The sequence below is a fragment of the Pseudophryne corroboree genome, chromosome 4, assembly GCF_028390025.1.
Source record: "Pseudophryne corroboree isolate aPseCor3 chromosome 4, aPseCor3.hap2, whole genome shotgun sequence".
Lineage (NCBI taxonomy): Eukaryota > Metazoa > Chordata > Amphibia > Anura > Myobatrachidae > Pseudophryne > Pseudophryne corroboree.
The window spans coordinates 131,563,825-131,588,308 of record NC_086447.1 but is presented as its reverse complement, the minus strand read 5'-3'; the positions used below and the strand labels follow the sequence as shown (position 1 = coordinate 131,588,308).

At 46.0% G+C, this 24,484-nt stretch overlaps 1 protein-coding gene across 1 annotated transcript in view; it reads right to left on the bottom strand.

The window, feature by feature from the left end:
• The window catches only part of IAH1 (isoamyl acetate hydrolyzing esterase 1 (putative)), a 207,222-nt gene extending 183,516 nt beyond the window's left edge, over window positions 1–23,706 (bottom strand). The window contains exon 1 of the mRNA XM_063915442.1: window positions 23,590–23,706. The gene's annotated coding sequence lies outside the window, so the exon portion shown is untranslated. The remainder of the gene's footprint in view (window positions 1–23,589) is intronic.
• Window positions 23,707–24,484: the final 778 nt, after the last annotated feature.

The window sequence follows — 24,484 nt, the reverse complement described above, 5'->3', positions numbered from 1 at the left end:
AGGGACACGGAGGGCACAGGGCACAGCGCACGCCTTTCCTGTGTCCCTCCTGCATCTCCGGCGGGTCTGTTAAATGAAGTGCTGGTTCGTGAGCCAATCAGAGCTCACGAACGGCACTTCATTTAATAGACCCGCCAGAGAGACACAGGAGAGGCGCACGCTGTGCCCTCCGTGTCCCTCCATCACAGCAGCGGAGGGAAGGAGGGAGAGAGAGGAGACAGCAGATTGACATGTGGACGGCTCGTCCGCATGTCAATCTGCGCTAAATCAGTGGCGGCGTCCCCGCAGCCCTGCGCCTCCAAGCCACCGCGAGGGCTGCGAGGGCAGTAGTTATGCCACTGCCTGTGTCCCTCTACATCAACTCCAAGCATTAGCTGTACATCTACTACTAACTCTCACCCCCAGCTGTCAAACCCTGTGTTCCTAATACCTGTGGCATAATCAGCATGGGCTATGCACAGCAAGGTGGGGGGTTGGGTGGGTGCTACTTCAGGGACAGAGGGATACATGTATGAAGGCTCATTATGAGGGAAAAGCGGCATCAGCGCCATTATGTGTGCTGATACCGCTTCTCCCCATGTATGAATGCGGGTATGTGTGGAAGGTGACAGGGGCGCTATAGCATGATGATATGCCAGGCAATGTATGAACAGTCAGTAGCACTGACTGTTCCTACACACCTGTACATATCGATTTCGGCAGCTGCAGGTGTTGTTGCTCATTCACCAAAGCAGGGACATGGTTGCATATGAGATCTCGCAATAGCAGCAAGATGTTATGCACGTGCACTGGAGCCGGCTGGAAGGTAAGACACAGCACATGACATGAGCACTAGGCTGATGTGGTATGGAGGCTGACTGGGATTGCCAGAGGGGGGTGTTTTCACTCCCCAACTCCGGCACACAAGATGTTCATACATCTCGTCGCTACTGCCTAATGCTTTGCCTCAGTATAGAGGCGCAGCAGAAAAAGAAATACCTGCATAATCAGTGCCTGGTAATACATCTGCCCCAGATTCCAGATTATCCCTTTCAAATTCTATATCTGGTAGTCATACGAGAGGAAGGCCAGGCACGCGGGAGCTCTGCCATCATCGTTATACTTCCTAATTACAGAAGGCGTAGTACGGATCATCCCAGTCTTGGGATGATTCTCCCATCCCTGTTGGGAATATACATTAGGCTGCGCCATCCCCTGTTGCACTGAGCCAATGGTGTCCACTTGTCAAACCTTGGAGGGGTTAGGTCTGATATGCCGGTGGTAGGGATGCCGGCGGACAGAATACCGTCCAGGGTATCCCGATGGTGAGAATCATGACAGGGCCAGTCTAAACCTAACCCTCTGCCCCCGCAGCCTAAACCTAACCCTCCCAGGGAATACCTAAACCCAACCTCCCCTCATCCTGTACCTCACCCCACGCTAACCGCAGCCTAACCTTAACCCTCCTACTGCAGCCTAAACCTAACCCTCCCAGGGAATACCTAAACCCAACCTCCCCTCAGCCTGTACCTCACCCCCCGCTGACCGCAGCCTAACCTTAACCCTCCCCCTGCAGCCTAAACCTAACCTCAAACCCCATCCACCCGTGGCTTCCCTCTGAGGTGGCCCGGAAAACACTTGTGTGGATACAGGCGGTCTGGATTACGATCCTAGCCGGGAAACCGGCACCGGCATTCCAAGCAATGGCGAATTTCCCATTAGGCACATGCCTAGGGGCGGCACTTGGATGCTTGTGTTCGTACTGTTAGCCTTCATATGTACTGTACTATATGCCATCTTGAATGGAGTGTAAATGGGTAGGACATGCACATACTGCCCCTGTAAGCTGCCCTACTTTATAGTTAGACAATTTAATAGAATAATAAAAAATTCACTATCATCAAATGAGGGCTTATCACCAATAAATAAAATTAATTAAATTAGGCAGGCGGGGGACGGACGTTATTGTTGTGCCTAGGGGCGCTCTCACCCCAAAATATGCCCCTGATTCCAAGCAGTGTTGGGATTCTGGCGTCGGTGGAGGGCGTCCAGAGACAGGACTGAGCAGACACTCAGCAACCATGCAATTGGACAAATTTCTTAAATGAATTGTTGGTGTATACTACATACAAATACAGTACTAAAACATATAACATCTGCGTGAATACTATCTAAAACACTCTAAGGATTAGAAGTTTTATTATCCGCATACACATATTTTTTATTGATAAAACCAAATGTCCAAATCTGTTCGTCCCATTCTGCGTATGTTGGTCACCGGTATGTTGACTTGAGGAACGGCGCTCTCTTGTATGCTGTTTGTGAGATACGACGCTCACTGGGATACTACCCCCACTCTGGGGTTTATTCATGAAGCAGTGATAAGAGTGGAGAAGCGAGCCAGTGGAGAAGTTGCACATGGCAACCAATCAGCATTGAAGTAACATTTATAATTTGCATATTAATCAATTGTACTAAAGCAGCTGATTGGTTGCCATGGGCAACTTCTCTACGGGCTCGCTTCTCCACTCTTTTCACTGCTTCATGAATAGACCCCTCAGTCCCTACTTCTACTACCTACCACAGCTTTCATCTGGGTCCTTACTATTACTGCCCCCAGAATCATATGTATCCCTGCAACTACTACCTCCACCCATCTGACATGTGCTACCATAATCCATCTATTATTTCCCCTACCACTATTCCTAACCACCTGTCATGTGGTACTTTTGTGCTATTTTTGCATAAGATATATCGCATTTGATTGATGAAGCCGCTCTACATCGCATGCAATATATCGTATGGCATACAATTGTACCATGAGATATGTCTGATGGGCTGGATAGAGGGCTACGGGGGCTGGGAGTGTCCTGAGAATGCCAGTCATACTTCCCTGTGATACATCGCATGCGATATATCACATGCACAAAAAACACACTTCTTTTCATCCGATTCCATCCAATTCCGATATATCATTAGTGCAGCACCAACGACCTAAGGGATCCTATCTGACAGCTACGGGGACACGCATCAGATTGGATACGATCTAAAACACATACGATTGTTCACAATTTTATACAATATATCAGACGGATATATCGGAATTGTATGAAATCGTGTAAAATCGTCCTAGTTTATGAGGCCCTTAAGACGCATTTTCAGGGGGAAAAATGCACAAAAAGACGCTCTGCTTTAGTAAAAACGATCATAACCAGGCACGACTAGAAGGACTGTTTAACGTGACTGCAGCAACAATTGTACCACAAAAAATACATCCTATGGTGTAATTTAAAAAAAGGGGGAAGGGGATATAGGCTCCAAACTGGTATCTTGCCCAGGGCCCCATGAGGTCTAAATCCGGCTCTGCGTCTGACTGTCTTGAAACATAACTGGCTGGCAGATATATGACAAATATTGTAATTACACCACCTTGCGTCTTAATTTAGGGAGGTGTACTATACCTTAGTGACAGAGTGCTTGATTATTTGTTTTACTTGTATAGAATCATGTATGTACTGTAGACTTCAGAAGGGCTAATCCAGAGTTGAACATGTAACCATTGCTGAGTCTTTTTACACTGATTATGCTTTGGAACCAAGCACGTGCAGGTATGAGCAATGTAGAACTTGGAGCATTTCAGTTACATCTCCACTTGCAACTGATTATGCGTAACTCGGCGGTGACAGGGGATTCTAAAGCCACAGTGACTAAGGTACATTAATGACCTTTCTTGTGAGCTACAAATTACAATATAACAATACTGCAATGCTATGACTACATGTAATTGTACAACACAGGCTGCCCAACCATCAGAGGCAGTACCTAGCATCGCATACCCCTATTGCAGAGTTTCTGTAGGACCAGCCAAACTGCTATACCCTCCTGAGCAGAGCAGGGCTTTTCTACAGCGCATGCTCTGCAAACTGTTTTTCATATTGTACTACAATGGCATTTTTGCTCTGTCCAAGGTGCTATCTGTGCTGAGTTTGTATGTTCTGCTCCGGCTGTTCCCATTAAATATATTGAATCCAAACCAAATTTAGCCCTGGTGTGTGCGTTTCTACGCCTGCCTCCAACAGGAAATATACTGATGGGCCTGACTAAAAATTCTGGATACGTACAGCAGTGTGGAACAGGGAGGTGCAGTCAGGGGAGGCAGTGCCTCCCCTGTCAATGATGATTGAAATAATATAAAGAAAATACTTATGACACATATTCTGTGTCTTAAGTAATTTCTTTATATTATGCTAACCATTTCAGAACTTAAAATTAGTTTGGGAGGCACAGATAGCAGTGCCTCCCGTTTAGAATGGGAACAGCTTAAAATGGTGTGGGGGGGGGGGGGAGAAACACTGAGCTGTTAAAGCACATTAAAAAACAGTGGGGAAAGCGGCACTTATACAGGTGCCTCGTGGAGAGGGACGGGTTTTCAGGCCACATCAAAACATGCCCCTGTCAGCGAGGTAGATGTGATTGGACAGCGGATCAAGTGCTGGATCCGCCTGGGTGTGGATCATAGGGTCGACCACTATTGGTAGACAGTGACTAGGTCGACTCCTGAAATAGGAAAAAGGTCGGCATGAAAAAGGTCGACATGAGGTGTTTTAAAAAAAAATTATGTTATTTTCTTTGTAAAGTGACCTGAAACCCTAATTAGTGCACCGTGTCCCCTCGCATGGCTCGCTTCGGTCGCCATACTTTGGGCAAGGTTACTATTCCCAATCATAGTCCACATGGATGGTAAAGTATAGAAAAGTTCACCATGTTGACCTACAGACCATGACGACATAATGCATGTCGACCAATAGTGGTTGATCTGAAGACTGTCGACCTAACTGTGGTTGACCTAAAGACCGGATACCCTATCAATAGCGGGACAATCGCAAGTGTACATATAAGAATCTTACCTTAAATAGCATGGAGAGATAGAGACCCCCACCAAAACCATCAGCACATGCTGTGTACATGCCGTCGGGGTCTAGTGACATCACGATTGTCGCAATGTGACGTAACTGGACTCCCGACGGCGTGTGCGCAGCACGTGGTGATGGCTCCGGTGGGGGGGTCTCTATCTCTTAATGCTATTTAAGGTAAGATTCTTATATGTACACTTCTATGTCCAGAGGAAATTTTATTTATTAAAATAAAACGTTGACCAGCTTTGGATTGTCCTGTTATGACTATAATAATTGGTTTTAAAAGTCCCGCAAGTGCCGTAGTACCATCCTCATCGCTATCTGCATGCTTCTGAGGGCACCCACCAGGGATGGACTGGGACCTCCTTCCGGCCCTGACATACGTGCACGTGCGACAACAAAGGGGTGCGCGGACACGGCAAATGGGGGTGTGCCACGAGTCAGGAAGCGTGGACTCACGTCACGCCCCTATATTGCTTAGCAATGGTGCACTATGGGCTGCAGCGGGGGATAAAGCAGAGAGCTGGGAGCTGCGCTGCACGCGGCCTTCCTGGCTGTCTGTGGACCAGACTGGCTCACCAGTCACTCGTCGGCCCTTCTGGCATTTGCCAGAAGTGCCAGATGAGCAGTCCGGCCCTGGTATCCAGGCTTGTTTGTAAAACTGTACTGGGAGTGCCAGTCACCCCTCAATTGAGAGAGAGAGAGAGAGTGGTATGTATGTGTATATATATATATATATATATATATATATATATATATATATTCCCAGCATAACCGGCACTCACATAGATTCCTCATCTGCCCCGGTGCCGTCCCTTGCTGCGCGCAAAAATATCCAATAAGAACGGGTAGCACTCAAAGAGGACTTGAACAACGGAAAGAATCACAGAGACTGCGCTCTAGTTAAGGTAACGTTTCAGTTATGGTCTGACAAAAGTTAATACATAACTGAAACGTTACCTTAAATAGAGCGCAGTCTCTGTGATTCTATCCGTTGTTCAAGTCCTCTTTGAGTGCCACCCGTTCTTATTGTATATATATATATATATAACTCCCTCCTCCCATTTAATGTATTGATCTTTGTATTTTTATATTATTTTTTAGGTGTCTCCAATCTCTTATTGCGGGTTCTATTGTGATTCTCATGTTTCTGTGATCTCTTTAAAAAATGTCATTTTTATGATATATGATTACAAGATGGTCTCAATATGTCATTCCTGTATTGTTCAGTTACCACTCCATTGATAAAAAGGGCAGTTAAGAGAATCCCTGTCACATAAGAAATTAAATGGTGTTATATATCCTCTCTATATATCCTCTATATATAGACGGTAGTCTTATCAAATGATATGTTTTTCCAGATATTTCATTTGTGGGATAATTCTAGTCGCATCGATAAATACCTCATTAGGTCTATCAGATGACAAGCTTGGTATGTATACCATAATGGATCAAAGTCCCACTGTATGACCACATGACTCCATATTCACTTTCTGATATTTGACATTTATTTTTTAGACCCCTGATGAAGTCCATTGGATGCAACGCATTGGGTTGTCATCTACAGATCTGAAAGTCACCAAATGACTGTTGAGTTGACTTCAGAGAACAATTGGATTATTAATCCTATTCCCAAATAAAAAATGCTTCAATTGTAATTGTTTTTATTTACATGTTTTTATTGTGGATGTACTATGTATTATTGCTGATACATGAACTGCAAAATCGTGAGTTATGGTTTTTATTACTATGATATGTGAATAAATGAGGAATTTATAAGAGACTGTGGTTAACTCCTGGGAATTAATACTTAAATAGCAAAATTGGTATATATTTCTAGCTCCCTTAGGGGCCCCTCCTATTTTTCTGTATTTATCATGCCCTATCTAACAGAGTGTATTACCTAAAGTGAAGCTCCAGTCAGTGCAGAATTAGGTCTTAGTCAGTTCATTATATATATATATATATATATATATATATATATAGATATCTATATATAGATATCTATATATAGATATATAGATATATGTAGATATATATAGATATATATATATATACACCGTGTCGGACTGGGGCATGTAGGGCCCACCTGGGGAATGCAGTGGTAGGGGCCTATGTTATGGGTGTGGCCAGTCTGCGGAGGGGGTGTGGCCTGCCACCTCATTGGTTTGACTAACCATTACAGAGTGCAATGTCTGGTCCCCTTCATAAATATACACAGTAAATTCAGCTGCTGCATGCATGATAAATAATGTACCAAATTAATAACAGATTGATAACAGCAATGCACTGTGGAAAATACACCATAGTCCAGTATAAGGTAACATATGTATAATATATAATTCAAGTGCACAGTCTGGAACCTGATCCTTAGAGCAGGAGGTGGGGTCCCCAGGCAGTAGGGCCCACCTGTGATTTCTCCTGTACCCCTGTGGGCCAGTCCAAGCCTGTATATATATATATATATATATATATATATATATATATATATATATATATATATATATATACACACACACACACATATGTGTATATATATATATATATATATATATATATATATATATATATATATACACACACACACACACACACACATATATATATATTATATATATATACATACACACACATGCATACATACATACATACATACATACATACATACAGGTGAAACTCAGAAAAGTTCATTTATTTCAGTAATTCAACTTAAAAGGTGAAACTAATATATTATATAGACTCATTACATGCAAAGTGAGATATTTCTAGCCTTTATTTCTTATAATTTTTATGATTGTGGCATACAGCTTAAAAAAAACCAAATCCAAAAGCTCTGAAAATTAGAATATTACATAAAATCAATAAAAAAAGGATTTTAAATACAGAAATGTCAGCCCTCTGAAAAGGGATATTGGACTCAGGGACGACACCCATTAGGTCGACACCCATTATGTTGACACCCACTGGTTGGCAGTGGCTAGGTCGACACTAGGAATAGGTCGACACTGCCATTACGTCGACATGAAAAAAAGGTCGACATGAGGGTTTTTTTGTGTCGTTGGTGTTGTTTTCTCCGTCAAGTGACCGGGAACCCCAATTAGTGAGATTTTGGTTTTGGGGTTTTCTTAAGCTGTAAACCACAATCATCAAAATTATAAGAAATAAAGGCTTGAAATATCTCACTTTGCATGTCATGAGTCTATATAATATATTAGTTTCACCTTTTAAGTTAAATTAAAAAATAAATAAACTTTTGCACGATATTCTAATTTGCTGCGTTTCACCTGTACAGTATATAAAATCTCAGTGTCTCCCCAGCCAATGACCTCACCGCACGTCACTGGACCAGTCATCATGTCTACATATACAATATCAACACCACATTGTCGACAGTTCTGACATGGAACATGTTGAAATGTGCAGAATATCGACATCAAAAATGTATGTTGCACATTTTTTTGTGATCTAGCACCACACACAGACTATTTGTATAAGATACACTACACACAGCTACAACCATCATATTCCTCCTTTCAGGTGGGACTCTCATTGAGAGAGACCTCCTATTTTAACCTCTGCGCTGGGTCAGTTCCATCAGAGCTTATCACAGAGACATCCTCAAGAGCAGATTTATGGCTCTGTGCTCTCAGGGCCCGAATCAGCATGGACCGCAGAAGTGCTGAAATCGCTATTTGCCAATTTCAGCACTTCTGCGCATGCAAACATGCAGTTGTGTGCATGCGTGAAAGCTTAAAAACTGCGATCGTAGTCCAAGTCCCGGCGGGGGCAGTGTTTTGTAGGTGTCGATGCGCCGTTTGGGGGGGCGCAGTATGGACAACAGAGGCGTGTCCGGAGTTTGTGGGGTGGGCCGCGGCGACTGCGTGATGTCATGATGCAACTCAAAATATGGCTGCCCGGCGACTGCCTTCACAGCTAGGCTGCGCAGGCAAGGGGCAACCTTTAAATTATGAGCGCATTGCTGTATAGTGATGCGCTTGCATTTTAGCAGGGTTGGGGGGGGTAGGACCCCCCGCGTACTAGAGACATGAGTTGTAGTTTTAATTTTTCCTTTTGGCCAGGGCAAGGCTAATTTTGCATTTCCCTAGCCAAAAGAGTCTGTATGTTCAGAGTCTGTATATCTTTTACAGTAATAAATAGGGGAAGGGCCTGAATTAAATACATACAGTAATTCTAGGGAAGGTGACCATTTTCATTAGAGAAGCCCTACCTAAATAAGACTATCCGAAACCTTCTTGAAGGCCGGTTTATAACTTAACAAATATAAGTTTGCCAGATGGCAAGGTATTTGTACTCCCAAGTAAGTGAAATCATCCCTAGCCCATGGCAAACCAATCTGCGTAAGAGCACGTGCAACGGCGCCATGACCGATGACAGTGATCGCAAGAAGATTGACAGCGGGAAGGAGGATCGGGGGGGTCTACTCACCGTTTCCTGGGCGTGGTAAGGCGAACGCAGGCGTGTCCAGGCATTTGGAGAGCGGATCTTTGACGTCACAGCAAGGACCTTCATCGCTGGATCCGTCGCACTGGGTAAGTAGCTGCAGGGCTAGTTTTGTTTTGCTTGAAACTTTTTTAGCATAGCAGGGCTGCACAAGCGATCGCATCCCTGCTATGCTAAAATATACTCCCCCATAGGCGGCGTCAAGTTGATCGCAAGAGCAGCAAAAAGTTGCTACGTGCGATCAACTCGGAATGACCACCATAGTGCAGTAGATTTCGCCTTATTACCCATAAATCCAGAAACTTCCACAAATATGTGTAGCATCTAAAAAATATGTATTAAAGAGTCTTCAGGGTTAGCGAAGCACAGTAAAATGTCATCTGCGAATGCCGTTAATTTGATGAACCTAGTACCAATGCGAATACCCTGAAATACTGTATACGCTTCCTATTTACGAAGGGGGGGGTCGATGGCTATACTGAAGAGTAGGGGGGACAGGGGACATCCCTGTCTTGTTCCCCTGTGCATCTCAATGGGGGCACTTATGGAACCATTAATAACAAGCTTAGTTTTGGGAGAAGTATATAAGTACCTGACAAAATTAATAAAAAAAAGGGTCGAATCCTCTTGTTCGAAGGACTGCAAACAAGTGAGGCCAGAGCACCGTATCGAAGGCCCGCGAGGTATCAAGAATCAACAGAGTATTGTGATGTGGGTGGGAGTATGAGGACGTGGCAACTGCTGCTATGGCCGCTTTGATTCCCCTAACGGACTGGCGCCCTTTAACAAAACCCAATTGATGAGGAGTAAGTATGTCAGGTAAGATGCACTGAAGTCTGTCCACAAGGATTTTTGCTAAAAGTTTAGCATCAGTATTAATTAGACTAATCGGTCGATATGAATCAAGTAGTTGGTGATCTCTGTTTGGCTTAGGGATCAAGGGGGGGTCATTCCGAGTTGATCGCTAGCTGAAAATGTTCGCTGCGCAGCGATGATGCAAAAAAAATGACACTTCTGCGCATGCGTATGCGGCGCAATGCGCACGCGCAACATACTTTCACAACAACGGCCGATGTAGTTTAACACAAGGTCTAGCGAAGCTTTTCATTCGCACTGCTGGCCGCAGAGTGATTGACAGGAAGTGGGCGTTTCTGGGTGTCAACTGATCGTTTTCAGGGAGTGTTCGGAAAAACGCAGGCGTGGCTGGACGAATGCAGGGCATTCAAAACACATCACATCAAAAAAAAGTCACATCAAAACAGGAACTGAACAGTCTGAAGTGATCGCAAGCGTTGAGTAGGTCTGGAGCTACTCTGAAACTGCACAAAATGTTTTTGTAGCCGCTCTGTGATCCTTTCGTTCGCACTTCTGCTAAGCCAAAATACACTCCCAGTGGGAGGCGGCATAGCGTTTGGACGACTGCTAAAAACAGCTAGCGAGCGATCAACTCACAATGACCCCCAAAATTGTGTGTGTTTGCGTGAAGTAAGGAAATGAAGTGTGATTAGACAGGAGATCATTGAAGAGTTCAGTTAACGCAGGGGCAAGCTGCTGCTGAAGTAGTTTGTAATATTCATTAGAATAGCCATCATGATCAGGCCCTGGTGATTTATTCAGTTTCAGTTTCTGAATGGCATTTAAGACTTCAGGAACAGTTATTGCCCCTCCCAAAATCTCTTTTTGATCAGTTGTTAATGGTGGGAGGATAATATCTTGCATGTACTCTGAATGTGCAGCTTCGTCAAACAGGAGATCCGCATATAGGGGTCATTCTGATGGATCGCTAGATGCCGTTGTTCGCAGCGCAGCGATCAGACAAAAAAAAAAATCGGCATTTCTGCGCATGCGTATGCACCGCAATGCGCAGGCGCGTCGTAAGGGTACAATGAGCATCGTGGGTTTGCACAGAGTGTTACGAACATTCCAGTCGCACGGCTGAACGCAGGAAGATTGACATGAAGTGGGCGTTTCTGGGTATCAACTGACCGTTTTCAGGGTGTGCTTAGAAAAACGCAGGCGTGGCTGGGTGTTCGCTGGGCGGGTGTGTGACGTCAAAAGCCGTCCCTCCGTCGTTAGAATCAACGCACACGAAGAGTAACTACAGGCAGTGCCGTAACTAGGTGTGTACCAATGGTGCCTTGCCCACAGTGCAAATGCACTGAGAGCGCACCATCTGGCAGCACACCTGCTATGGCACACACTCCCGCCGGACGTCGCTGCCTGCTGCTGCTTCCCCAGCTCTCTAGATGTCCGTGCTGGAATCCAGCGCGTGTCGGACGGCCGCGTCCCGTGGCCAGCATAACGGAGGTTTTTCAGCATAAGAAGAGGAGGGGGGATCCTCTCCTCCCCGCCCCTCCTCTCTGAGACCTGCAGCAGACCTCTCCCCCGTGATTGTGGACTCCGGCATGATGCCCACCCCCCCTCTTCCCCGTGATTGCTGACTCGGGCATGATGCCCGCACCCCCCTCCCGCACCAGTACCCCCTCTAACCCGCGATCACCTGCAGCAGACCTCTCCCCCGTGATTGTGGACTCTGGCATGATGCCCACCCCCCCTCTTCCCCGTGATTGCTGACTCGGACATGATGCCCGCACCCCCCTCCCGCAATCGCGTACTCGGGCATGATGCCCGCACCCCCCTCCCGCGATCGCGGACTCGGACATGATGGCCGCACCCCCCTCCCGCAATTGCACACTTGCCCCCCCCCCCACACGTTTGCAGACTCCCCATGTTTGCGAACTTTGGCAAGATCCCCTTCCCCCCAGTGATTGTGGAGTCAGGCATGATGACTGTACCACCCATCCCTTGCGATTGCGGAGCGTAAGAAGAGGAGGGGGGATCCTCTCCTACCCACTCCTACTCTCTAAGACCTGCAGCAGCCGCCAGTGATGAGAGATCGCGGTGTCTGATCCCCGGCAGGGAGCGGGCTACAACTCTCCACAAAAACAGGTAGCTGGGCTGGCGGATTGGGGGGTGGGGGTGGGCTCTGTCTGCTGTCTCTCGTGATTTCTAAGTCCCTAAAAGTGCCACCTCTGTTAGTCTATTTGTGTTGGTCCCCCCCTACTCTGCTGCCATATTGTGTAAAAAGGGGGACAATGCTGCCGTAATGTATAAAATGGGGGACACTGCTGCCGTAATGTGTAATAAAGGGACTCTGCTGCCATAATGTGTAATAAGGGGACTCTGCCGCCGTAATGTGTAAAAAGGTGGACTGCCGCCGTAATGTGTAAAAAGGTGGACTGCCGCCATAATGTGTAAAAAGGGGGACGCTGTCTGCCGCAATGTGTAAAAAGGGGGTCGCTATCTGCCGTAAATGTGTAAAAAGCGGACTCTGTCTGCCGTAATGTGTAAAAAAGGGAACGCTGTCCGCCGTAATGTGTAAAAAGGGGGACGCTGTCTGCCGTAATGTGTAAAAAGGGGACGCTGTCTGCCGTAATGTGTAAAAAAGGGGGACGCTATCTGCTGTAATGTGTAAGAAAGGGACTCTGCCGTAATGTGTAAAAAAGGGGACGCTGTCTGCCGTAATGTGTAAAAAGGGGGACTGTCTGCTGTAATGTGTAAAAGGGGCTCTACCTGGTGTAGTGGCGCTACTGTGCAGCATAATTTGAATAATGGAGACTACTGTGCACCGTAGTATGAATTGGTATTATTTTGTGACCACGCCCCTTCCCCATGAAGCCACGCCCCTATCTTGCATGGAGGGGGGGGGGGGCGCCAATGCCGTTTCTTACACACAGCGCTAAAATGCCTAGTTACGGCACTGACTACAGGGCTGGTCTTGATTTGCACAAAAAGATTTTGCAGGCGCACTGCTGCACAAGCGTTCGCACTTCTGCAAAGCGAAAATACACTCCCCAGTGGGCGGCGACAATGCATTTGCACGGCTGTTAAAAACTGCTAGCGAGCGAACAACTCGGAATGACCCCCATAGAGCAGTATAATGCTCCTCAAAGATCCTTACTATATCTTCTGTAGCCGTGATTACCTTATTATCAGATGTGGAATTAATGGATGTAATATAATGTCTTCTATGTCCAGGCCTAGACATAGTGGCCAAAAGTTTACCCACTTTGATTCCCCATCTGTAGAATCTGTGCTCTGTGATTAAGAGATCTTTTTTCGCTTGGGCAAGCAAGTGGGCATCCAACAGTTGTTTAGATTCTAAGTATTGTTCTCGATTTTGAGGTATTGGGTCATCGATATACGTGCGTAATGATGTGGACAGTACCTGCGATAGAGATTCGTATAGTGCAGTGGTCACCTTTTTTTTGTCTAGCTAGCTACTCCGTAATGTGGCCCCGTAAAATGGCCTTGGATGCCCCCCAGAAAATGGTCGGAGTCTCCCAATAGTCAATATTATCGTCCTGGTAGTTCATCCAGTGATTCAACAAAAATTCCCTAAAATTGACAGATTTATATAAATAGGCCGGAAAGCACCAGGAGCCAGCAGGTTTCGTCTTATATGAAGTTGTTAAGGATATTGAGATTGGAGCATGGTTGGATATTAATATTGAATGAATATCCTTTTTATTAATTCTAGGGACCAAGTGATCAGAAATAAAAAATGCGTCTATGCGAGACCAAGATTTGTGGGCAGCTGAGTAAAATGTAAAGGATTTATCGGTGGGGTTACGCAATCTCCAAACATCAGTCAACCGCAAAGTGGATTTAAGAGATTGGAACAGAGACCAAATAGCTGGTACCCTAGAAACTAGAGCAGGATGTCCATCAAGCGACGGGTTCTCAACCGCATTAAAATCACCAGCTAGTATCAGAGGGTAATTAGAGCGTTGTGCCAATATACTGATCACATGCCTTAAAAAAATCAGAAGGAGCAACATTGGGCGCATAGAGGTTAGCCAAAGTCAGAGGCGTCACCGGGTGTGGTGACACCTGGTGCGCGCCCCTGATCTCCTGTCGCGATCGCGGCAAAAAGGGGGCGTGACCTTGTACTTGGGGGCGTGGCTTCGCGGGGATCCCGGAATCGTCACTCTGGGGGCGTGCCCAGCATCTCCGGAGGTGCTGGGCTTCCCCCAGAGCCAGTCTCCGTCCGCTGTCGGCTCCTCTTCTGTGACAGGAGCCGGGTGCTGTAGGAGACTTTCTCACTGCAGCACCTGGTTCCTGTCAGTGCAGAGGAGCTGACATTTGGTGTCACCCTCCTCCAGGCGTCACACCCGGGTGCGGGCCGCACCCGCCTTGTGACGCCACTGGCCAAAGTATACCTGGTTCCCCAAATTTCCACGTCTACAATCAAATGCCTTCTCTCAGGGTCAACTATCGAATTCAAAATAGAGTAGTTCAAATTCCTATTGAACAGCACTGCCACCCCTCTGACCTTCCTGCGGAAATCTTCCGTTAAGCAATCACCTATACATTGTGCTTTTAAGCCGCCTCCGTCACCCTCTGCCCAATGAGTCTCCTGCAGGAAAACCACATCAGCTTTCATTTTTCTTTAGATGAGTAACAGTTCTTTTCCGTTTAATAGGGGAATTTAGCCCCCCCCCCGTGTTGCATGGGCCTATCTTCAGATTGCCCATAGAGGAGGATGTGGGGATATTAGTATGTTGTGTAGACATTTATCCAATACCTTGTTTTGGCGGTAACAATATCCAGCAGGGAGGGAGATCGTGCCTCCCCCAAAACGAGGGAGGGTAGAGAGAGAGGTGGTCTATTTATTTACTAATTCACCTCATCTTTTTTTGTGTGTTTGTTTTGTGAGTGTCACATTTGTGAGGGTTTGGGCAAGACCCTTATGGGCTGCCCTCTCCCCAAGTTTCCTGAGAATCTCTCCTTTTGGGGAGAGCCAAAGAGTCTGTTCCCCAGGGGGACCGAAGCGGCCAAAACTGGAGAGAAAGGGGTGACCCTGAGCCTTGCAGAGTATGGAAGCCTGAAGACCCTTGCCGCTGTTGTCGGTTGAAAAATGAAAGCAACCAGGTTCTGGGCTACAATATGTTAATTAGGGAGACTGACAAAGGACATTTCAAACAGGATAAGCATTTATCTAAAGGTGTGTACACACGGTGAGATTTATCCTTGCGAATTTGACTATATAGTCAAAATCGCAAGGAAAGTTAATGCAAATCGCAAGGTGTTAGGCAGCTTGCGATACCGATGCGCACTCCCGTGGGGTCGGTATCACAAGGCTAGATAGACTGTGCAGGCAAGGCAATCTTGACTATATAGTGTACTATCTAGTACAAAAAAACAGACATAATTGGCACTTAGTCAAAATTGTACATAGTCAAAATCGAAGGTACAGATAGTCAATATTGGTGCTCCTGGGCTCTGGGGGAGTCCAGGAGAAATTGCAGTCAAAATCAAAAGATAGTCAAAATCTCACCGTGTGTATGCACCTTAAGTTAAAACAATGAAAAGCATACAAGTAAGAACAAGTTATACTCAGTTACAACAATGAAAAGCATACAAGAACAAGTTTATACTCTGCTCTTTTCTCAGATGTTTAAGGTTTGTCCTGGATAATGGTCATCGGTTCCGAGTAGTTAAAAGAAACAATGGGCCTAATTCAGACCTGATCGCTCGCTAGAGTTTTTTGCACTGCTGCGAGCAAATAGTCGCCGCCCATAGGGGAGTGTATTTTTGCTTTGCAAGTGTGCGATCGCATGTGCAGCCGGGCGGAAAAAAATATTTGTGCACTTTCTGAGTTGCCCAGGACTTACTCAGCCGCTGCGATTACTTCAGCCTGTCCGGTCCCGGAATTGATGTCAGACACCCGCCCTGCAAACACTTGGACATGCCTGTCTTTTTCCAAGCACTCCCGGAAAACGGTCAGTTGCCACCCACAAACTTCCTCTTCCTGTCAATCTCTTTGCGATCGGCTGTGCAAATGGATTCTTCGTTAAGCCCATCGCACAGCAATGGTCCGCTTTGTACCCATGCAACGTGCCTGCACATTGTGGTGCATACATATGCGCAGTTCTGACCTGATCGCATGGAAAAACCTAGCGTGAGATCAGGTCTGAATGACCCCCAAAGTTCAGTTGTCTCCAGGGTCCCATTTCCGTCTGAGTTAAAAGCTGGAGTGGGTTTGAAAGAAAACTTATACCGCAGCAGACAGAACCAGCTCCAATCGGAATTGATTTGCATACAGCCCCCTAAGTGGCCCTTTGGCTCCGGGAGTTTGAGATTTAAGGGTCCCTCCTAGCTTTGGCAAAGAGGTACCCCAAGGTTTTACTTTTTTCCCCCATTGAAGACTTTTGACTCCTGAAGGGGGGGGGGGGGGATAGGGAGAAATGGGGCCCTTCTCCTTTTTGTGCGGGTCTGAAGAGCTAAGCCCCAAGCACAGGTTTGCACTACGTGAATTGGAACATGCACACTGGGCTTAAAAAAAACCACATGATGACTTACTGTGCATGATCACAACTCTAGGGAATTCTCCTAATCTCTGCAGAGTCAAGTCCGGCAAAGCCTAACAGACACCCGCGGTACTAATTGTAGCCGACTTCTCCATGATAGGAACCCAGTGGGCCCTCAGCCACCTTGTTACATTGTGGCTCTGTTTTTTATGCACCTCAAATATTAGCACCATATCAGGGTTATCTAAACCCTTTACTCCTAATTATTTTCTTCTACCAGTGTGTGTCCTGGACGCCACTCGTCATCAATACAAATTGTTTTGGCATACAGCACTAGCAGCTACATGTCAACTGGCAGCTAACCGCAAAAAAAAAAAGAAAAACAACAGAGATCTTCCCCATGGAAAATAGGATTTTGGTACTTACCAGGTAAATCCTTTTCTTTGAATCCATAGGGGGCACTGGAGTACTCTTGGGATATGGACGGCTTCCACAGGAAGTAGGCACTGAATAAATTAATTTTGGAACTATACCTCCCCTCCATATCCCTGAGTACCTCAGTGTTTTTTACTGAGCCGAACAGGAGCGATAGAGAGGTTGACAATGGAGCATTACATATAACATAACGGACAACAATAAAGTTGACCCAACATTACTGAGAACTAAACAGTTGACACCATAACTTGTTAATCTGAACCAGTCGGTGAAAGTGTGTTACCAAAAGATCTACTGAACCTACCCCAAACCAGGTAAACTGCTCTGGGTGGGCGTCCAGTGCCCCCTATGGATTCAAAGAAAAGGATTTACCTGGTAAGTACCAAAATCCTATTTTCTTTTTCATCCACTAGGGGTCACTGGAGTACTCTTGGGACGTACCAAAGTTTCCCCCGCGGGCGGGAGAGCTGTTTGGCACCTGTAACACTAGGCGGCCAAAGCTAGATGCTGATGCCGCAAACGTATCAAACTTGTAGAGGCGCACAAACGTGTGCACCGAAGACCATGTAGCCGCCCGGCAAAGCTGTGTCGTAGAAGCTCCACGACTCGCTGACCATGATGTTCCCACAGCACGTGTGGAATGAGCTGTTATCGATGCAGGCGGCTGTAACCTAGCATGAAGGTAAGTCTGATGTATGGTCACTTTAATCCAACTGGATAAGGTCTGCCTAGAAGCTGGCCAACCCATCTTGGCAGCATCATAGAGAGCAAACAACGTATCCGTCTTACGAACGGTCGACGTTCGGGATACATAAATGCGTAATGCGCGTACCACATCCAACCTACCAGAGTCTCCTGTTAACATAGGAACTACTATTGGTTGATTGATGTGAAAAGATGACACAACCTTTGGTAGAAAAGCAGAATTTGCTCGGAATTCCGCTCTGTCATCATGAAACACTAAATACGGTGGTTTGCACGACAAAGCACCCAATCTGAAACACGCCTTGCTGACGCTAAGGCTAAAAGAAACATTATTTTCCCAAGTGAGAAATTTAATATCCACTTGTTGTAAGGGTTCATAATAAAAAGACAAACAAATCTAAAACCAGATTCAAGTCTTATGGCGCAGTAGGTAGAGTGAATGGAGGCTGAACTCTGAGGACACCCTGCATAAAAGGTGTGAACCGACGGCAATAGGGCCAATCTACTATGAAAATAAATGGACAACGCCGATATCCGCACTTTTAGTGTGGATAAACTCAGACCTCTATCTAACCTAGGCACGCCAAATTCTGTAATAATGAGCTGCCGTAACCGGCTTCCTAGCTCGTAACATGGTTGGAATACCCGATTCTGGAATGCCCTCTCTTCTTAAGAGGGCTGTCTCAACAGCCACCCCGTCAAACGCGGCCGCGCTAAATCGGGTAAAAGGAACGGACCCTGCTGTAACAGGTCAGAACGTAGTGGGAGCGGCCAAAGACCGACTGCGAGTAGACCGCGGAGATCCGAGAACCAAGCTCTCCGAGGCCAAAGAGGCGCCACTAGTATAACTGTGACGGACTCTCCTTTGATCCGTTTTAGCCACAGAGGGAGCAGCGGAAACGGTGGAAATAGATACGCGAGACTGTATGGCCACGCGATTGTGAGAGCATCCACCGCCACTGCCTTTGGATCTCTCGTTCTGGACACGACCTAGGGTGTTTGATGATTGTGGCGAGATGCCATCAGGTCCACCTGCGGGTAACTCCACTTCTGGACCAGCATGTGAAATACTTCTGGATTTAATGCCCATTCTCCTGGATGAAAATTCAGACGGCTGAGATAATCCGCCTCCCAGTTGTCCACTCCCGGAATGACTACTGCCGACAATATCATTTGGTGATACTCGGCCCAATAGAGGATTCAAGCTACAGATGTGACTGCTTACATCTTTGCTTTTTTTTTTTTTTTTTTTTACAAATTTGGCACAACATGCAAAACACAGCTAAACTGTTTTTCATGAGAAGTGAGTGGATGAATTTTAAAATTTTTGTTTGCCATAAAAGAATATGTATAAAGTAACATATTAAGGCAGCAAATTAAGAAAAAAACCACAAGACATGACTAAATCTCTGAGTATATAGCATGCAAAACCGTGCCATACATGACGGGACACAGCAAAGATGCACGTGGACACATCTGTACCTCCCGCATTGCCATACGGTTTTTCGTTCCTCCTTGTTTGTTGATGTATGCGACTGCTGTCGCATTGTCTGACTGCACCTGAACAGCCTGAGCCTGCAGCCTGTGCACTGCTTATAGTAGCGCATTGTAAATTGCCCGGAGTTCCAGGACATTTATAGACAGCAATCTTTCGTGATCCGCCCAGAGACCCTGGAGCTGATAATTTTGAACTACAGCTCCCCAACCTCTGAGACTTGCGTCCGCCGTGAGAATTATCCAATTCCAGGCACCGAACCGTTTCCTGCGGTTAGATTCTGTACTTTGAGCCACCAGAGTAGAGACTCTCTGTTCCTTGGAGACAACCTCACTTCTGCAGTAAATCTGCAGATGCGAGCCTGACCACTGTGCGAACACATCCAATTGAAAAGGACGTGAGTGAAGTCCTCCGAACTGAAGCGCTTCGAAAGCCGCCACCATTGTCTAATAGGCGAATGCACAAGTGAACCGAGACTGTGCGTGGCTTGAGCACTAATTGTACCAGATGACGAATGACCTGTACTTTCTGTTCGGGTATGTAAATTCTTTGATTTACCGTATTGAGAATCATACCTAGGAATTGAAGTCGTTGAGACGGAATCATTCAGGAATTCGCGTAGACAATGGTAGGAAATCAGATTTTCCTCCCCACTTGGTCTGCGATCTACAGTATCTCGTTTGGAATCCGACTCCGCCTGTTAGGAACGTAGCCAAAGTGGACGTTATGCGCTACTAGCGAAGCTGAAAACGCAAGAACCAACTGCCAACGTCCAAAGAAGCTGTAGGCAGCAAGAAGTGTAAGGTGGTCTTTATTTAGGGCAAACCTGAACTGGAATGCCCTGCCACTACAGCCTTGTTACCTCAAACCATAGGCGTGCGCAGGGGGGGTGCCTGGTGCGCACAGGCACCCCCTAATGTCTGGCACCCCGATCTCAAATGCCTGATGCAGCGATCGCCGAGCAGGCTGATTACTGTCCCCTCTGCGCTGCACCCTGTCAGGACTGCATTACTGACCGGACGCCTGGGTTAATCAAGGGTGCCACTGCCACCGGCTTTCAAACTTCCGGCTCCACCTCCATGTACAAAAACAGCGTGATGTCATGCTGCTTGCACGCCCACCCGTCACACCCGCCCACCTCGCTCCTTCTATGCTATGCCAACACCAGCCACTGATGAGCTGCAGCATGTAGCCAGCGTTCCTCTTAGGAAGACAAATTCAATACTGGCAGGCGGTCGGCAGCAGCATTGACACGTCACTCGTTTTTCCAGCAGCAGCAGTACTAGTCTGCGACTGTCAGTGTCAGTGAGTGACTGACTTGTAAGTAAGCTGCTGCAGCTTGCAGGGGAAAGAGAGGGGGAGCCAGACCAGGCTGAGGAGGAGCAGTGTAATTGTAGTGAGTGCCATCAGGGGTATTTGTTTGGTGCACACCACAACATCTGACAATGTATCTGCATTATTAGGATTGGTACAGGTTGGATATTTTATATTGTGTTGACCATCAATAGATGGTACTAGACATGCCCAAAAGGCGGTGCTAGACACACCCCTCCTATGGTGCACCCCCTAATAAAATGTGCTGCGCACGCCTATGCCTCAAACCCTTACCAAAGCAGGGCGAAGCAACAGCCCTACTGCTGTGTAGGGTATACTCCGATATGTAGTAAAACACCCAATAAATGCAATTGTCTCTGATTGGAAATTGTTCAGCCTTCGCTGAGAACCTGACGTACTGGCCTGGTGCTATGAGGGCTGGCGGCAAATCGACCGCAACAATGTAACTGAAACTGTCTGTGCAGTCTTTACGCAGAGTACAAACCACTATACGATCACGGCAACTTAAACGAGCCAGGTAGGAGACGAACCTACAATCTTGTTATGCATAGTCAGATGCGTTATACATTGCGCCACTGGCCCAGATTCGTATTTGTCCGACACACTGTGTGACCGACTTTGCAGCGAAGCTGCTTGTTTGATTATGCATAAATGCATATAGCAGAGGATAGTTTCAATCTGCCTACCTCTGGGTTATGGGCCCAGCATGCTTCCATTGCAGTACTCTGCTGCACATGTAAGTGCAAGAGATCATGTACTCCAACCAGTAAGTACACCACGGAAGTAACGTGTGTATAAACCTGCATTACCGTGCATGTGGTTACCAGCAATGGTGAATCTTCCTGTAGAGTCATGCTGTACAAAAACAATTAATAAATTAAACTCCTAACAACACCCCGCTCCTCCAGAGTCTAAGTGTTGTAGGGCAGCAACTTCCGAGAAAGAACCAGGAAGTAACATTAAAAGAAAAAATTGTCCTACCATGGATTTTTTTTTTTTTTTTTTAAACACCTGTTAAACCAGGATCTGAACCAGTGTCCATACAAACACAATGTTCACTGTGGCTGGAAAGCCTAACCACTTGGCTACAGAGCCACCTGTAAAAACAATAAGCAAAGCTGCTGCGGTGTGGCCATGTTTTGCAGTGCTCAACAGATAGTGTTAATAAGCACTGAGTGCTGACCAATTATTCTTGCTTACTGCAAAATAGACTTTTAATGTCAGCATATTATATATATATATATATATATAGGCAGACAGTAGGAAGCATGCAGCGGCCTATACTCATCACACCAGAAGGCACCGGAGCAGTATTTTTTTTTTGGGGTGAGTGCCAGTTCTGTTTTGAAATTTATATATATATATATATATATATATATATATATATACACACACACACACATACATTTTTTTTTTAATAATATCAAACAGTGCAACATCCAATTGAGGATACAACCATCATCCACAAACACATGTATGCTAAGCCATATGGAAGCATTTCCAATGTACTCACTGAGGAAACCCATGGCCAATTATGTACTGAGACTGTTAACACTATCTGGTGTATAGACAGTAGTTGAACCCAGGATTCGAACCAATGACCCTGCAAGCAGCATCTACACTGTTGGCGGGAAGCCTAACCAGTAGGCTACAGAGTCTCCCCGATACACAGGTATAACACATTTTTACAAGTCTGAAACTAAATGTGACCACGCACAGGCTTAAAACCTGAGATGACTGCTGCTTGACCACAGCTTAGTTAATGGGCCCTTCTAGTGGCCGGCGCCGGGAGCGCGCTCTGGAGAGCTATCCTGACTGTAAAACCTATGGTAGGTTTATATTGATAGTGTAAGGCCAAACTGAGCTATTTTTTAACAGTTTAAACCAGCATGTATTAGTATGCAATCTAGTTGGATCACCAGTTTCCCCCAGATAGCAAAACAGTATGCAACCCTGCTTAGCTTCCAAGCTCAGATGAGTTTGGGCGTATCCAGTGTGGTGTGGCTGTAGAATAAAAATACCTACAGCACCTTGTACTCCCAGGTGGCTAATCAGGCCCAACACTGCTTAGCTTCCAAAATCAGATGAGATTGGGCGTATCCAGTGTGGTGTGGCCAAGTGAATTAAGCCAAAGCTGCTGCAGGTGAGTGAACTCACACGGCTCCACAGATACTGTTTTATAAGCACCATGTGCTGACCAATTGTTATAACATATCTTACTTTACAACAAATGAACAAAGCCAGTATTTGGCTGCCACAACCCTGATTCAGATTTGCAGTCTTTAGGATAATATCATTATAAACAGTTATGATATAAATAATAATGTATATCCATGTTTTAGACATGGCAGGGAAACTGCTTATTAGTAATTGCTGGTGTCTTACTCATGCAGACAGACAATACTCAAAACAAAAACAAAGACAGACAACTTGCACGACTCAGTAAATAGCACTAAGGTGTCTCTATAAATATATATCTGGCTAAGTGCAGTGCACGCCAGCCATATGCCTGCTCCCAAATTCCCCTTAACACCCCTGCGCCTTCAATGGAGGAGAGATGTAACACAGGAAATTCTGGAAATACAACAGGAAACATGGTTAATCTTGTTTTAACAAAGACTTCATAGCCTTTTGTAATACATATGCAGCGCTGCTGTATTCCCTTATCAATAAGAGTTGAATCATGAGATTTTATCCAGTGACCCTGACATTTCTGTGTGCAGGGAACATCACTGTGGCAGCAAAGTTACTCACTAGGCTAAGAAACCTGCCTTTTGACTCTCATTTGTGTGTCCCCCCATGCTCCGTATACCGTTCTCTCTACATGGAGCCGGGCTATGGTGGAGAGGGAGCCCGAAGCGGCATCGAGGGCCTGGGCCACACACACACACACACACAGACAGTATCACAGTGGGGCGGCAGCGTGAGCTGACCGCCCCGTTCAACATACCTGGACCCTGTGGTGAGGGCTATGACGGGGCTTCTCTGTAAGTTCCGTCCAGCCTTTACTGCAGGTTTTAGTCCTGCAGGTGGTAGTGAGGGAGCTCTTTTTAGAGAGGTCCGACACCCACAGCTGCTAAAGCAGCCTTCACTTATCCCGGACCCACGCCTATTGGAAGGGGGGAAGGGATGTGGTAAATCGTTGAAAAAAGAAAAACTTAGAAAAAAATACAATGAAATGTGGACCTCTGTGGCAGCGAAGCCACAAGCCTACTAACTGTGTCGAGCACAGAAAAAACACTGAGGTACTCCGGGATATGGAGGGGAGGTATAGTTCCAAAATTAATTTATTCAGTGCCTACTTCCTGTGGAAGCCGTCCATATCCCAAGAGTACTCCAGTGACCCCTAGTGGATGAAAAAGAAATAAAGTTTGACATGTTCATTCTATTGAATACATGACTAGAATTCTATAAGACTCTTCCAAAAGATTTACCAAATCCTAGGAGCTTATGGACTTCCGATTTTCATGCCACCCAAACATTTAGCCAATACCTGCCCGCAACCCTCCCTATCTAATTCTAGGCATGTACAGATTACCCCAATGTCTGCCTTGCTACCTAAAGGCCCGTACACACTGGTCGATATATCGGCCGTTCTCTTGAACGGCCGATATATCGCGGGACCGTCGGCCATTGTGTACAGCCGATACGTCTGTGAACTCCGTCGTTCACAGACGTATTGCGTCGGCCCTGCAGCACAGCCGACGGCCAATATATCTACCGATATATTGGCGCGTCGCTGTGTGTGTAATACCGAGAACCATTGACCGATGGTCAAAATACCGACATGGTAAAAATACCAACATTAAAAATGTTGACATGGTCAAAATACAGACATTAAAAAT